Below are 14,350 nucleotides of genomic sequence, written 5' to 3'. Positions count from 1 at the left end.
CCAAGCTGGTAAACAGGACTAATACAAGTACAGGTATATACTGCAAAATGAGTGCCTAAAGGAATATGACTTATGCTATGGAAACACTGAAGTAATGTTGTGTGGTTTTGTTAATAAATCTATTTATTGTTACAGACTGAACCACAAAAGCCACAATCATATGAACCCCACCTCCAGGTAAACCGCCACATTTTAAATTCCAGGTAAATGTTTATGTGAAAATTACTGTGCTTTCACTGTGAAATGTACTAATAAATCACCACAGTTGCATAAATTTCCCTGAATGCAATCTCTACATGCATGCATGTTACAATCTTTGTAACGCACAACAAAAACTACTCCATAATGATCTCCCCTCAGAGGTAAATCAATAATTGCAGAGCTACAAAAGAGTGTTTTGTCCTAAAATGGTAATTAGCACGGGTCTTGACCTCCCTCATGGCATCTCTCAGTCGCCCATCTGAGAGCCAGGGCATGTCCAGAGCTGACACTTAATGACGCTAACATTACACACTCGCTGAACATTGTCGGGCTTTTGTCTTCATTCACATCGAAATGAAGTTCTTGGGGCCCACGTTTATCAATCATGGTGGGGCTCCAGCTGTTCGCCAGTCTTTGGCCTGACTTCAACAGCCGCGCTTACAAATTGTCTCTGAATAGTGTGGAGCTCTGCCTCCCCACCCTTCCACCCCCTTTTTGTCACTGTCTCCTGACAAATGTTCCACTGCAGCTTTTCCCAGACATGGCCGACCCTACCTTCTGCTCCTCGCCATTCAGAGGGGGGTTCTGGCCTCATGTTCCTCTCACAAGATGAGCATGGTAATCTGCAGTTCAGACTGTTACTTCAATGCGTAATGTTGCGATGTTGTATTGGGTATCAAGAATGACATTGAAAGAGAACATAAAAAAGCCACATCTGATGGAGATACTCAAAATGAAGCATTCATAATAGCCTTCTGATGCATTAATTATGAACTGCTTGATAAGATGTGTTTGTGATCTCTCTTTACTACTTGCTAGATCTCCTGCTACCTGACGTCCATCAAACATTTCTCTTGAGAAACTTAAAACAATATAAAACAAAAATCAACATGGGTGAAGAGATGCGGCTGCCTCAGAGGGGTGAATGACTGATACAGTTTCTCTTTCACTGTGCTTTGAAAAGTGAAATAATTAAGATAGATGGGCAGATGAATTAGTTGTCTTCCAAGGTCAAACGCTGATTGCCTTATTACTCTATTACTCCACTGTTGTGAAACTGTTACCGCTGACACTTTTTCATGATATTCTTTACATCCACAAAAGAGAAGGAATGAGTGAAGGAGTGAGAGAGATACAAATTGATTGTTTGGCGGCCAAATCAGTCATAGTCATCTTGGGTGGAAGGATTAATGGGTCTGATGGCTGTTGCAGGTTCAGGCAGGGAGACGGGCAGAAAACAAGAGAAATTGGTTTGGGCCCCCGGGAGCTGAATCGATGTGAGTAGCATGTAAGCAGTGCACTGTTGTTTTGTGTGTGTGGAATGAGAGAGAGAGATGTAAGGCTGAGACATATTTGTTTTTTAATAAACATATACAGTTCTTCTGTACTGGATGAAAGCAATATTTTGGGTTTAATGCAAGTTAAGCTCAGTAAAAGGCAATAGAAATTAATTCCCACTTTAGTGACAATGTTGATTACCATGAAAATTAATTGTCCCTCTTTTGTTAAATTTATATTTATAAAACATTGATTGTCTTGTTACTCTATTACTATCCATCAAGCATTTCTCTTGAGTTTGGCAGGTGAAACAAAAAATTGAAAATAAAAATCAATATGGGTAAAGGTATTTTATTATAATATAGTATAATATATAATATTAATTATAAGCAATCAAGGTTATGTTGAAGCATTACAGTGGAAGTAAAGGGGGTAATTTTTTTTTTATTTAAAAGCATAAATGTGAAGCTTAATGAAATTTGCGTATTATTTGAGCTGTGAAATTTCATTTTATGGTTACTTTAGGTTCTTAGGTGTTATATTGCCGTAGCGATGAAATTGTACAGTTACACAGAAAATGTTAGTAACCTATTTTTCACATTAAAATCATGAATACACATTCATGCTATGTGGCAATATTATTGAAATCTAATGTTTACGGATTTGGATCCACTTTCTCACTTTTTTAAGAAAAGGAGGAACAAATTCAAATTTCTTTTTTTTTTGTAGTAATCAACATTTTGCCACAAATGCTGTCTATGAGCTTAACTTGTGTTAAACCCATAATATTTCTTAGAACTGAGTATTGAATATTACATTTGTAGAATATAACATATTTTAAAATCTTTTTTTAGATTATATCCCTGATTCTGATATGTTTTTCTGAGCTCCAGGTTTCCTCCTGAAATGGGCCCAAGGAGGTTAGCAGCTGTGACAAAAATCAAAATCCATTTTCTGTGGCCAAATGTAATGAGGACCAAATGGTGGATGTTCCATTCATCTCTCCGGCCTGTCTGAGCACTCTTAGGCCACAGGCAGCAGGCTTGTGAAGGCAGGTGTGAAAGCTGCGGGGAGTCTTATGAGCAACCCCATGATGCTCTATGTACAGGCATGGCATTTTTACTAGTGTTTTTATTAGATATATAGTTATTTTATATATTTATTTTTTATTAAATCACCACATCAATCTATGTGCGTATAAGATAAATCGTCCTGGTTAGAGGTCCATCTAATCAGGCAACACAAAATAAACTCTATTCTGACTTCAAGAGTGGGCCGTTGTTCCCTTGAAATTGTTCCTATTTGTGGACAAAATAGGGTTTGCTTCACATACTGAGAAACATCACATGAAAATTGCTCCAGGATTATGACTGAAAGCCCCTCTTCAATCTTCAGAAAGCCCACCCACACAAAATCTGGCTGAGCAATTCACTATGGTGAAGTTAGACCTTGTGTGCGGCCAGAATATATTTCCCTCCTTTGCAACCGAATTCATGTAAAATTAATCAACTCCCCACTGTAATTCCAAATATTTGCCACGTGGACTGATTGGGGTCAACGGCTCAATTCAACATCAGGAGAGCACAAACTCCCCATCATGATTGATTGCCAGCATAGTCACACATATTATTATGAAATGAGTTTATTAGCTTTGAATCGGCTGGTTATGCACCGCTGTTTTAGGGTTTTGTGCCATTTTCAGTGAGGCAAGCGTGGATCAGAGAGTCGTGAAAGCTTGATAATGTCATATTGAAACTCTCACCTGGTTAATCTGGCAAGAGCTCTTGTTTCAGTGGTGATAAAATAGTCCTGAACTCCAGGAGATTTCTGCCTGTGATTTGTATTTAGACTGAACGCTCGGGACTCTCACTGAGCACCAGTCAAGGCTCGTTATTCCCTCAGATAAACAGGCGGGTCAATCGGAGACCACCAAGGCAATTTTTTTTTTTTTTTTGCCATATTTATGTTGTAATCTTCATTGCCATGATTTTGCTTGGCAGTCATAAATCATAATTGCAAAGACTATAGAGGCACCAATTTACTTGCGGATAATAAGGTCTTTGTATTTATAGCTACGCTGGCAGTATATTTTATGGTTATGATCATGTGCATTACACCAGTTCATTACAATCAGCATTAGCTTGAGCTTTTTAATAGAATAAGAAGAGTGCCAAATGCCTGTCTATTTTAACCTGCCTTTCTAATAGCCATATGAGTCTGATAACTAAGCAAAGAGCTTGGCGGTAATGAGTCATGTGACACCTCATGGGGTTTTCCATAACTATTTGAGTAAATGTTCGCTCTCCACCAACAATTCCCTTTGATGACCCATTAGATATTATGGGGCAGCCTGCTGTGAGCTCCATAGTCATGATCTTACCAAATTTGTGTTTAATGCCCAAGAGACAAACAATAACTAGATTTTAAAAACTTCCTGACATTATCTCTCATCTGAAAGTCTAACAAGTTTTGTTGTGAGTGACACTTAATTTTAAGATATTAGTGATATTGTTGTAGCCACTGGGGAAAAACACCCACAAGGAAACAGTAGGGGGAAAAAGTCCAAGTATGTGAGAGCCCAATACTTAACTTTTTTTTTTAATCAAAAATATTTTTTTTCTAATTTGGTGCATGTTTTGGTGTTTTACTTTAAATAATAAATATTCAGATTGATTTTATATTGAATGTTTGTTATATATTGTATTTATATTTATCATTTTTAATATAATTATGTATAATTTTTATTTTACATTTAAACAGTTACCGTGTTTTCTCACACATTCCTCATTTTTAATATTTCCCAATGTTTTATTGGCTACTCATATCCCTAAAACACCTATTTGAAGGAGAGAGAGAGAGTGGGAGAGCTTAAAGGATCCATCTCCTTTTGTTTTGAAATGGATTTGTTTCATTGAAGCCTTTGCCACTGAAGCCTGATGAACTTCCATTGCAGACGCTTGTCAGCTGGGGAATATATAAAGATAAATGGTATTATGTTAAATTCCACTTAATGACAAATTTTTAATTTTCTGAACACGGTCATTTTCTGGCTTGTGAATCAAGTGTAAGGAGCTAATTACGTGAGGATCTGAGCAAAAATAACTCCTCATCTCAAGGATAATGGAAGAGAAATGTTGTAGATTAATGGCACTATTTATCTTTTTTAAATTTCTATCTTTCTCTGGTGATAGCTGCGCTCCCCAAGGAAAATATTCATAAAATGAAATTGAAGTCGTAACTTAATAGGTTATTAAAATTTTTGAGCGCATATCACTTCTTCTTTCGCGGCGCTGTAAATTTAAATTGAAGTTTGTGGCGTTCGGAGTCACCAGCAGAGTTTTTTATGATGGCACAATAGAGGGGGAACATGCATCTTTGTCAGGAGGTATTTGCTATTCTAATTTTATGGCAGGCCAGATTATCAAAAAGGAATGTCATGGCGCGGGCTGCTGACAACACCTCAGCCTTCAGCCATGTGTTTCCATTAGGTGACTGAGCCGTCCGGGGGTTTGTTCGTCCCATTATTTTCCATTTCTGTCTTTTATCTTGATTTAAAGTGAGGCTCACTGCATATTCCTGTGCTGTCATTTCCTTTCCTCTGCCAGAGCCTGAGATTGGGCAGCACAGGGCGCCTCCGCACAGGGACTCGCTCTCTCTCCGGGGGCCGTGTGTAGAGCGATTCAAGGTGGAATATCTTTAGCCCGCCTGTATGTTTGGAAACACGGTGCGAATGAGAGATGGTGATGGAAAGAGAGAGGGGCCATCATCACCGCTCTGGCGTTTTTTTCCTCAAGGTCAGGGGGCCAAATTTATTTATTTCCCTGAAAGTTACGATGAAATTTTACTGACTACTTTGCAGTAATGATGAGGGACATCAGCGGCCATAAATTTCTCTTGCCATTTGTTCGCCAATGATGAACCATTTTTTATTTAGCCTTCAAGGACGTTACTTGGTATTTGTATGGAAGCGGTGTTATATGTAATGATATCCATTTCATAGTGTCATATAACCCGGTGGAAAAATTAAAAGTAAAACTGACTGGGGTGCATGCTATTCATATTCAGCTGGGGCTATTGAAATAGACAGTAAATGTCAGACACAATTTGTGATGTCCTTGTCTGTGTTTCAAAATTGCAACTTAAATGCTTGCGCGCTCTTCCAGGATCTTAAATAGTTGCTTATGCAAAATAATTCATTTTAAAAAGGTTAATAATAAATATATTTCATTAATTAATAGTTCATATTTTTGTATTAGGCTTCTGGAAATGTGGCTTAACAATATCAACTTATTTTTATTTCTTTTCAGTCCCTCCAGAAATCCACAGATTTCTGCAATCTAAAGGTCATGTAATTAGCATAACATCATGATGTCTTTTATTGATTGGCTATTTAAAATCCCATTGTAGTCCTGGGAGTAATGTTAATGGGTAGAAGCCACACCTCTTTATTGCCTCTATTATGACATCCCATGAGTCCTTGTGGATATTCCTCAGTGGGCACTCTTTTGTAGTTCATTAATGGTCAATTACTTAGAGCTCATGGGCCCCACTGTGTCATCAACAGCGACACTAGCCAACCCTCTTTCAAGCCTAACCAATCCCTGCTGCCTCCTAAACAAATAATAGAAAACCTTTCAGTGCGCAAAGGCTAGAATCACAGCCTCTTAACCAGACGATGCCGGAAAACCTGCAAGTTCCTGGTCCCCTGTTAGTTGAAAATTAATACCATTTTGTTTCTCAATTTCAGGACGTTCAGCGTACATTTGTCATCTGAGAGATAGCAGCCTCCATTGTTCCCCCAAGGATATTTTCCCTCCTCCTCAGTCTCTACTTAGAGATTCTGCATGCTGAAAGCTTAAAGTAGAACATATTGGAATGTTCAGACAATCCTGACCTGTTTATGCAAGCAGAGTTGATAGGTTGTCAGGCCCCCAGCGAGAGGGCCCAGAATGAGGCGAGCTATCCTTTAAACTGCCTGCCTGATATTTGTGGATAATAAAAGAAATAAATCAGACAATAGGACTGAATATTTTATTTGTTATCCATATTCCTTATGGGCAAAAATGATACAGAAATGTAAAAACAGCAATTTCGCCCTGGCCCCTGACGGAATTGTAACACAGCTGCTGCTGTTTTCATGTCTAAAGACAAAGTGCATTCTTGCCACTCGGCTAGCTTGTGCTATATATGCCATAACTCTGTTCAGCAGGCCGTTATCGTGTTTTTTAATGGGGCCATGGCTACCCCTTCACACACATCACCCCCTTCAGCCTCCTAGAATTTCATCCTTTTCTCTTAAAGCCCTTTCTTACAGTGGTTGGCTGTTTTGCAAATGTCAGCGGTACAGTATCTTAGCATCGCCTATATGTAAACAAGAACCTGAGGCCTAGCCAGGTCACGCTGACCAATGTCCGTCGCCTATTGCCCTTAATTTAGCATCTCTCGCCTTGCTGTGCCATTCTGCGTCTCTGTGAAAGATGCCTCCATCAGCAGAATGGTGGTGACAGTCAGAGGGGAATGAGCTCGTGAAGTGATTACGAGAACGGGTGGCAGTCATTCAGACCCCCGAGATGACAGCACATTCAGAGGGAAAGTGCCCAACTGGCATTAATCCCGGGAAAATCGCCGGCCTCCAGGAATGCATTGTGGGCCTGATAAGATGGTCGCTATAATATGCACTTAATCTGCAGGTCTCCAATGAGCCTGCTTGTATTTCCAAACTGGAGGGAGCCATTGTTGTGAGGCCTGCAAGATCAGGGGCAAAATGGTAAGCTTTTATTATATTCTAATGCAAAACATGGCTATATCATACTACACCTCATCTGTGCGAAGCTATAAAATCTCAGACTTGTATAGAAACATTTAGGGAGAATTTTGTCATAATTTGCTCATGTTGTTTCAAAAATGAAGGACTTTTGTGGTACTGGTTGAATGGGACTGGATCTTTCAAGCTTCAAAAATGCAAAAGAACCATTATCATATAAGCAGTCCATATGTCTCATGTATTATATTCCAAGTCTTTTGAAGTCAACCAGACCAATATTATGTCATTATTAACTGATAGTCTTCTCTTGTGAGCTGCAACTGGACCATTGAGTCAGTGAGAACTGAACCAGATTCGTGAATAATTATTAGATAAGTAGATCTGACTCAAAAGCCATTTAACGGCTTTAGAAGATTAAAATTCATTTCTAAAATGTATAATACATCTTATGTTATGTCACTTTTATAGCGCTTTGTATCCTTTTTGAATATTGACAGCCTTAGTCCCCATTAATTGTAATTGCACTAAGTGATCAATTCATTATTTAAAAGTTACTTGTTCTACACTGTAAAAATGATTTTTTTAAGTTGTAAATAAAACAAAGATTACTGCAGTAGCTTTATTTCAGTCTTTCTACTACAAAATTTCACATTTAATTCAATGTGTTATTTGCCCCTTTTTGTTTCAAATTACTTGTGAAATGTGTATATATGTATATAAATGTGTGCGCGTGTGTGTGTGTGTGTGTGTGTATACGCACACATACACACACACACACACACACACACACACACACTCTCTTAAAAATAAAGGTTCTTTATTGGCATCAGTGGTTCTATGTAGAACCTTGAACATCCATGGAACCTTTCAAATTCAGAAAAGGTTCTTTATAGTTAAAGGTTCTATAAAGGTATAGTGTAATATTTTTAGTGTACAGGAGAAAGAAAGTCATACAGGTTTAGAACATATGAATATGAGTTAAAACAAATGGCTATATTAAACTAAAATACATATAACATCAGTAAATAAGAGCATTCAACATGCTAATTAAAAATTAATCTAATTGTAGAATGAATGGGTAGCATGAGACGAAATGCAGAGTTCCTGCAATAAACCAAAGGCGATGTTCTGTGCCAAAGAGAAAGGTCTATGTTGGCCAATAGCTGATTATGTCCACTCAGCACATTGTCAGAGCAGAGCCGACAGTGGCCCTTTCACTCTGTCATTAGGCCATTTAGGGGTGAAAATATGGGGTTGTTCTGAGCGGGAGGAGAGCACTCTCTGCCTGTTATTATCAGTTTTACCCTGACAACACCCTGGTCTGTAACTTTCAGATGGAAAGATCGAGGTTCCTGTTGAGAAAGGAACCATTGACTGAAGGGCAATTTCATCTGAATGTCGTCAGCGCTGCAATCTAACTGCTTCGCTTTTAAGTAGTTCATGCAGGTATTATTTTAAAGGTGTATACCTTTTTATTTTAGAATACTTTCTCATATCCCAGTTTAATATGCAACTAAGACAGACATGGATGGGTTGATTCCCCTCAAAAGTGCTGATGACAAAAAAACAATGATTGTTTGTTTAAAACTTCGACCAGCCTGACATAGCAACAGTGGCTCAGCCAATGGTGTGAGTTTGTTTGACCAATGACAGATGAGGGATGTGTTTGGGGAAACCTGTTTGAAAACAATTCTATTTTTCATGGAATTGTCATTTTGGTGGTTGCACAGAAATTACTCACTTCAGCTTTACTCAGTTTCATAAGTACATTGTCATCAATACAAGTTTGTTTGAATAGTGTATGTAATAATGAATGATAATGTTCATTAAAATTTCAGTACATCAAATTTTTTATATTTGTGACTTTTCAATTCTCTTCTCATCTTTTAGAGTAAAAACACTCTGGGACAGGTGTTGGGAGCTAGTCTCCACCATAAACTCTTTAATTGAGCTAGTTGATGATTGATTTTCATGCTTCGCTGCTGGTTCTATTGGTCCATGCATATAAACGTTGATTAAAAAATAAATATCACATACCTCCCACTGTCATATGAGCTCACGACTTGTGTTTGCCAGTATCGGCCTACTAAAAGCACCAACATGCTCATTCTCTCCACCTGTGACAGCTACGTCGCTGGCAAAAACGGGGTTGCTGATGTAAATACGGCCACAGTTCTTGCAATGTGGGTGCACTGCTCCTCTGATTATTAATGATGGCGGGGCGGTATGGAGTATGTGATGAGAAACCCAGGTGAGCTCCAGGAGAGTCCGTACACCACACCCTAGGGTCCCACAAATATCACCCTTGTAATTTCATGCCTCTGATTATTATTGCACACTGTAGCTCCGAGCAGTGCTCCTCCACCCATTCTCTTTTCTTCCCCAGCTGAGCTGCTGTTTTAACAGGACAAGCCCACCTCCTGCTCTGTTCCCACACACACACACACACACACAAATACAAATATGGGCATGATCACCTACTGTATTCACTGACTCGCTCTCTTCATCTCTGAAGCACATACACACACTTTAATCTTTATTTTTTAATGTTTTGCCTCCCTGGACCAGTCATGAGCTTTCTCATTTCTTCTTCTCTCATTTTCTGTTAATTCACTACCATCTGCCTCAGCATCTGTTTGAGGAGCTTGAAAAAGTGTCTGCCATGATGGAAAAAGTCTCGGCTCTTTCTTTCTCTTGTTTCGAGCACAGTATCTCTCTCTCTCTCTTGCTCATTTACATGCCAACCATAGATTTCTCTTCAGTCTTTGTTCGGGTCTCTGCTCCACCCCTTTCACCCGGTCACTTTTTTAGCATAATCTCCACAAACGCCTTTTTGCGCCCTCACTCTATCTGCAGTGAGTAAACCGGGCGGCCTTCTTCCTCTCTTGGCCTCAAGACAGAAGAGGGAGTCATATCCTTTCCATGTCCGACTGCTTACTTAATATCCACTGTCAACAGGAGAGCACAAAAGATTAGAAAAAGTGCAATTGTAATGCTCACACAATGCTTTCACAAGGTCCTCCCGACATCTTCCCCTTCCCCCTGATGCCCCGTACCCCCCGAATCCCTCCCAGCCTGCATCTTTGAGGCTCGCCGACAATAGCGGCAGGCCTGCTGCAGAGCAGAGCCCGGGCCCGGCATCACCCCCAGCCAACCTGCAGATTACAGGCATTCTTTGTGAGGGCCAGGGTTGCTGCGGTCCCCTCTGAGGAAGAGGCAGTGGCAGAGGCTGTCCTGCCTCGGGCTGCATTCTCCTCTGTTTAGAGAAGTTATTGTGTTCCCCCGGTTTGAGTGACACCGAACCCATCATAATCTCCTCCCCGCAGGGACTTGCGCCAGTTGTCTAGCAGACCTTACAAACTGTTTCGACCCCGCGTCCTCTATTCCGTGCCGCATTAGTGTCATTTAATTAATTCGGGCCCGCGTTTCATCTTCACTTACATCTCCCCGGTGGTGTCACGGTAAAACACACAAAATTTTAATAGATATAAATATATGGAACGCAAATTATTTTCTGAAGGAAATGCCGTGCTCTGCATGTTCTTGTAAATAAATGTAATTATCATAAGTGCAATGTTGTTATAATTAAATTGCGGCGATAAATTGTATTGAGCGTCCTCTCGGACCGTTATGAACTCTGCGGGTATAAATGGAGACTTCATTATTTTATGCAGATGTTTTACATTTCAAATTTAAAGCTATAATCTATAACCTATTACGGTTAAGATTATTTGTCTCGTGGTGACACTGACCGACCATTTCTGTATGATCCTCTTGGCTTTGGATAATAACTCTAATAGAGTGGATGCATTTGGCCTAAGGTGCTAGTGCATGGCATTCATTTCCCATAATGCCTCCCTCGCTCTCCCGCTTTCTCTCTATTTCTCCACAGGGAACACTTTGCTGATAAGTTGCTGCATTACATACTAACTTTTCAGCAATAGCTCTGCATTTGACTCCTTTATGGTCCAAGTCCTAATGGTTACCCTCAAGCTCTGCCTCTGGCAGTCATGTCACAAATAAATAGAGGCTGACACAGTCATTTACTTAAATCTTCTCTCTGCTTTTGCACCATTTTCCCTTGGAGATTACGCCTGTAACAACAGTTATTTGAAATATCACTGATTCATGCCTCCAGGCCATAGACAAATGAACATTATAAATCTATTAACACCTATAAATATTTAAATATTTGCAAACATTTCGTTTTTTTACATGTATTTTTGGCTATAGAGATTTAAGATAAAAGCATATTTATTATTGTATAGATTTATTGTAAAAGCCAACTCTTGTAATGTCGTATGTCTTTCTAGAACTTAAAATAAACGTTGCTTTGAACTGTACAGTCTGTTTTGTATATCTGTTTATTTACTCTATTAATAATATGCTTCCCAACCACCTTTACGGTTAAAATACAGTTAAAATTCTTATATAAATATATAAATTAGTTAGGCTACTTAGATAGTTGGTTAGTCTATTTTCATAAGTCTTGCTGATTCCCAGAACTTTCAGTATATGTGTATGTATATGCATATTTTTTTACTTTATTGATTACATTCTTTACAACCACTTCTACACCATATTTATTACATTATAATTCTAAGAAAAAAAATTATATAAACAAATAAATATTTGCATATATTTACATTATTTTAATTAGCCAGAAGATTTTTCGCAAGTTGCTTATTACCACAATGTATATGTATATATGGGTAGTTGACAAATAAAAATTGGACTGTGTCCTATGGTGTAACATAGCAAAAATTTTGGGAAAAAAACTTAACATACAAATAACATGAGAAAAATGTATATTCATTCTTAGTTACAAATAGCATGAGAGAGATATATCTTCAATGTAAGAGGTTATTATTATTACATTATTACATTTTTCCGTCACACCATAGGACACACTGATATGTCAACTATGAAGCACCTTTACCAAGTACATTAATTCTGAGAAAATATTAACATCTATAAATAAATATTGGCATTTATTAACTTTTTTTTTTAATTAGTGAAAGATTTTTGTAAGTTGCTTATTACCAGAATCTGCAGTATATGTTTTTTTTTTTTTCTATTATTAATTTAGTGAGAGATTTTTGTAAGTTGCTTATTCCCAGAACTTTCAGTTTATTTTATGTATTCATATGTTTACTTTATTAATTACCTCTTTTCAGTCCACCTTTACAACACATTCAATACATTAAAAGTCATTGTTCTCGTGTGGTCCATTGTAACTGTATAACAAGGCTGTGTTGATGTCGGAGTGTGAGGTCATCTTCTTTGATGTTTCCGTATCCGTGGTGATGAGGGGAACTGCTGTGGTGACGCTGGAGTTGCCACGGGGACTTTGTTTGTGTTTAATTTCCTCGCTGGCTATTGTTTAGCGTGGCCGTGTCTAGAGAGGAGGGGTATCTGAGGCCGCTGTCACAGAAAGTCGTTCTACATGACCTCCTGTAACCTTTCCTCTGGACCTTCATGGTATCCCAACATCCCTATTGACTGCCTCGGCTGATGAAGATATTTCCACATTCACATGCAGAACCGCCAGAACATCAAATAGGTGAAGCAGATTAACGCACGGACATGTTCAAATTCTATAAAGAACAAATAAGACTGCTAAATGTGCAATGTACTGGCCCAACTTGTAATATATGGCTAGAATAAATTGTTCGTAGGCCTTAAATCCTTTACATCGTACAGAATTAAAGTGCACCCAGTCGTATTCCACTATGGTGCTGATGTTCACTTAAAATATGATGATATAATGATATTGCTCACAGTATCAATCTATTCCATTTGATTGCTTTTTTGAGATGGGCTCAAAATCCATCTAGGAATAATAGCACCATCTACCTCTTTATATTGCATGTATTTGTTACCTTTAGCCCAGTAGCAATAAATTCAATCTAGTCTCTTGGATTTGGACCACTGACCACTAGGAACTGGTCACAGTGAGCTGCCACAGACCACTTTACCTCCACCTCAACGCAATGACAGCACCACAACACACACACACACACACACACACACACACACACACACACACACACACACACACAACGTCCCTCACATCTTCATTCCCTACACCCCTTTATGAGTTAAACTTTTATGAGATCACATTTATAAGATATCAGTCTAAATCTTCTTAAAGTTTTTTGACGGGTCAGTGCAAACTTTGCCTGTATTTTCATGTGCTCTCAGCAGATTCACGAACTATTGATGTGCTGTTTGAAAGTACACTGTAAAAATTATTTTTCAAAGATTTGAATAAAAAAGTTCATTGGAGTATATGTTTTACAAGAAAATACTATTTTATCTTTTTCTACTTCATAAAATTATATTTAATTCAATGTATTACTTGTCGCAATTGTTTGTGAAATTTACTAGCAATTTCTGAAGGAAAATTGTTTCCATACTTTTTTCTTAGTGTATTTTCATTTTTTTTAAAAAGAAGTCTATTTTGCTCAAGCGTGTAAATATAATAAAACTATATTACTGTGAACTATTATTATAATTTTGTATAATTATTTCTACGTTAATATATTTTAAAATGTAAATTATTCCTGTTATGCAAAGTTGAATTTTCAGTTTCACACGATCCTTCAGAAATCATTGTAATGTGCTGATTTGGTGCTTTATAAAAAATTCTTATGATTATCGATGTTGAAAACAGTCGAGCTGCTACATATATTTGTGGAAACTGTGATAAATTACTTTAAAGGAAAAGAACAGCTATTATTTGAAATAGAAGTATTTTGTTACATGTATACATGTACTGATTTCTTAAAAAAAATAAAAAATCTTACTGCCCCTAAACGTTTGAACAGTACTCTACATAATGACAAAATGTCATTAATGGTGTTGCTAAATAACGCCCATATTCATGTTGGAGTATAAATCGTATGGGAAGACTGATTAAACTAAAACAAAGTTTACCAACTATGGGAGCTCAGTAAGAAACTGTTAAAAATATGCAACCTTTGGTCATCCCCCCCAAAACCCCATCTAAATGCATAGTTACTGTACTCATAGATTTAAAACTTTAATACATATGGTAACTCCCAAAAATATAATTCATCTTCCCACTTGGAGTAATACATGATA

The sequence above is a fragment of the Onychostoma macrolepis genome, chromosome 13, assembly GCF_012432095.1.
Source record: "Onychostoma macrolepis isolate SWU-2019 chromosome 13, ASM1243209v1, whole genome shotgun sequence".
Classification (NCBI taxonomy): Eukaryota; Metazoa; Chordata; class Actinopteri; order Cypriniformes; family Cyprinidae; genus Onychostoma; species Onychostoma macrolepis.
This window is presented reverse-complemented; position numbering follows the sequence as displayed.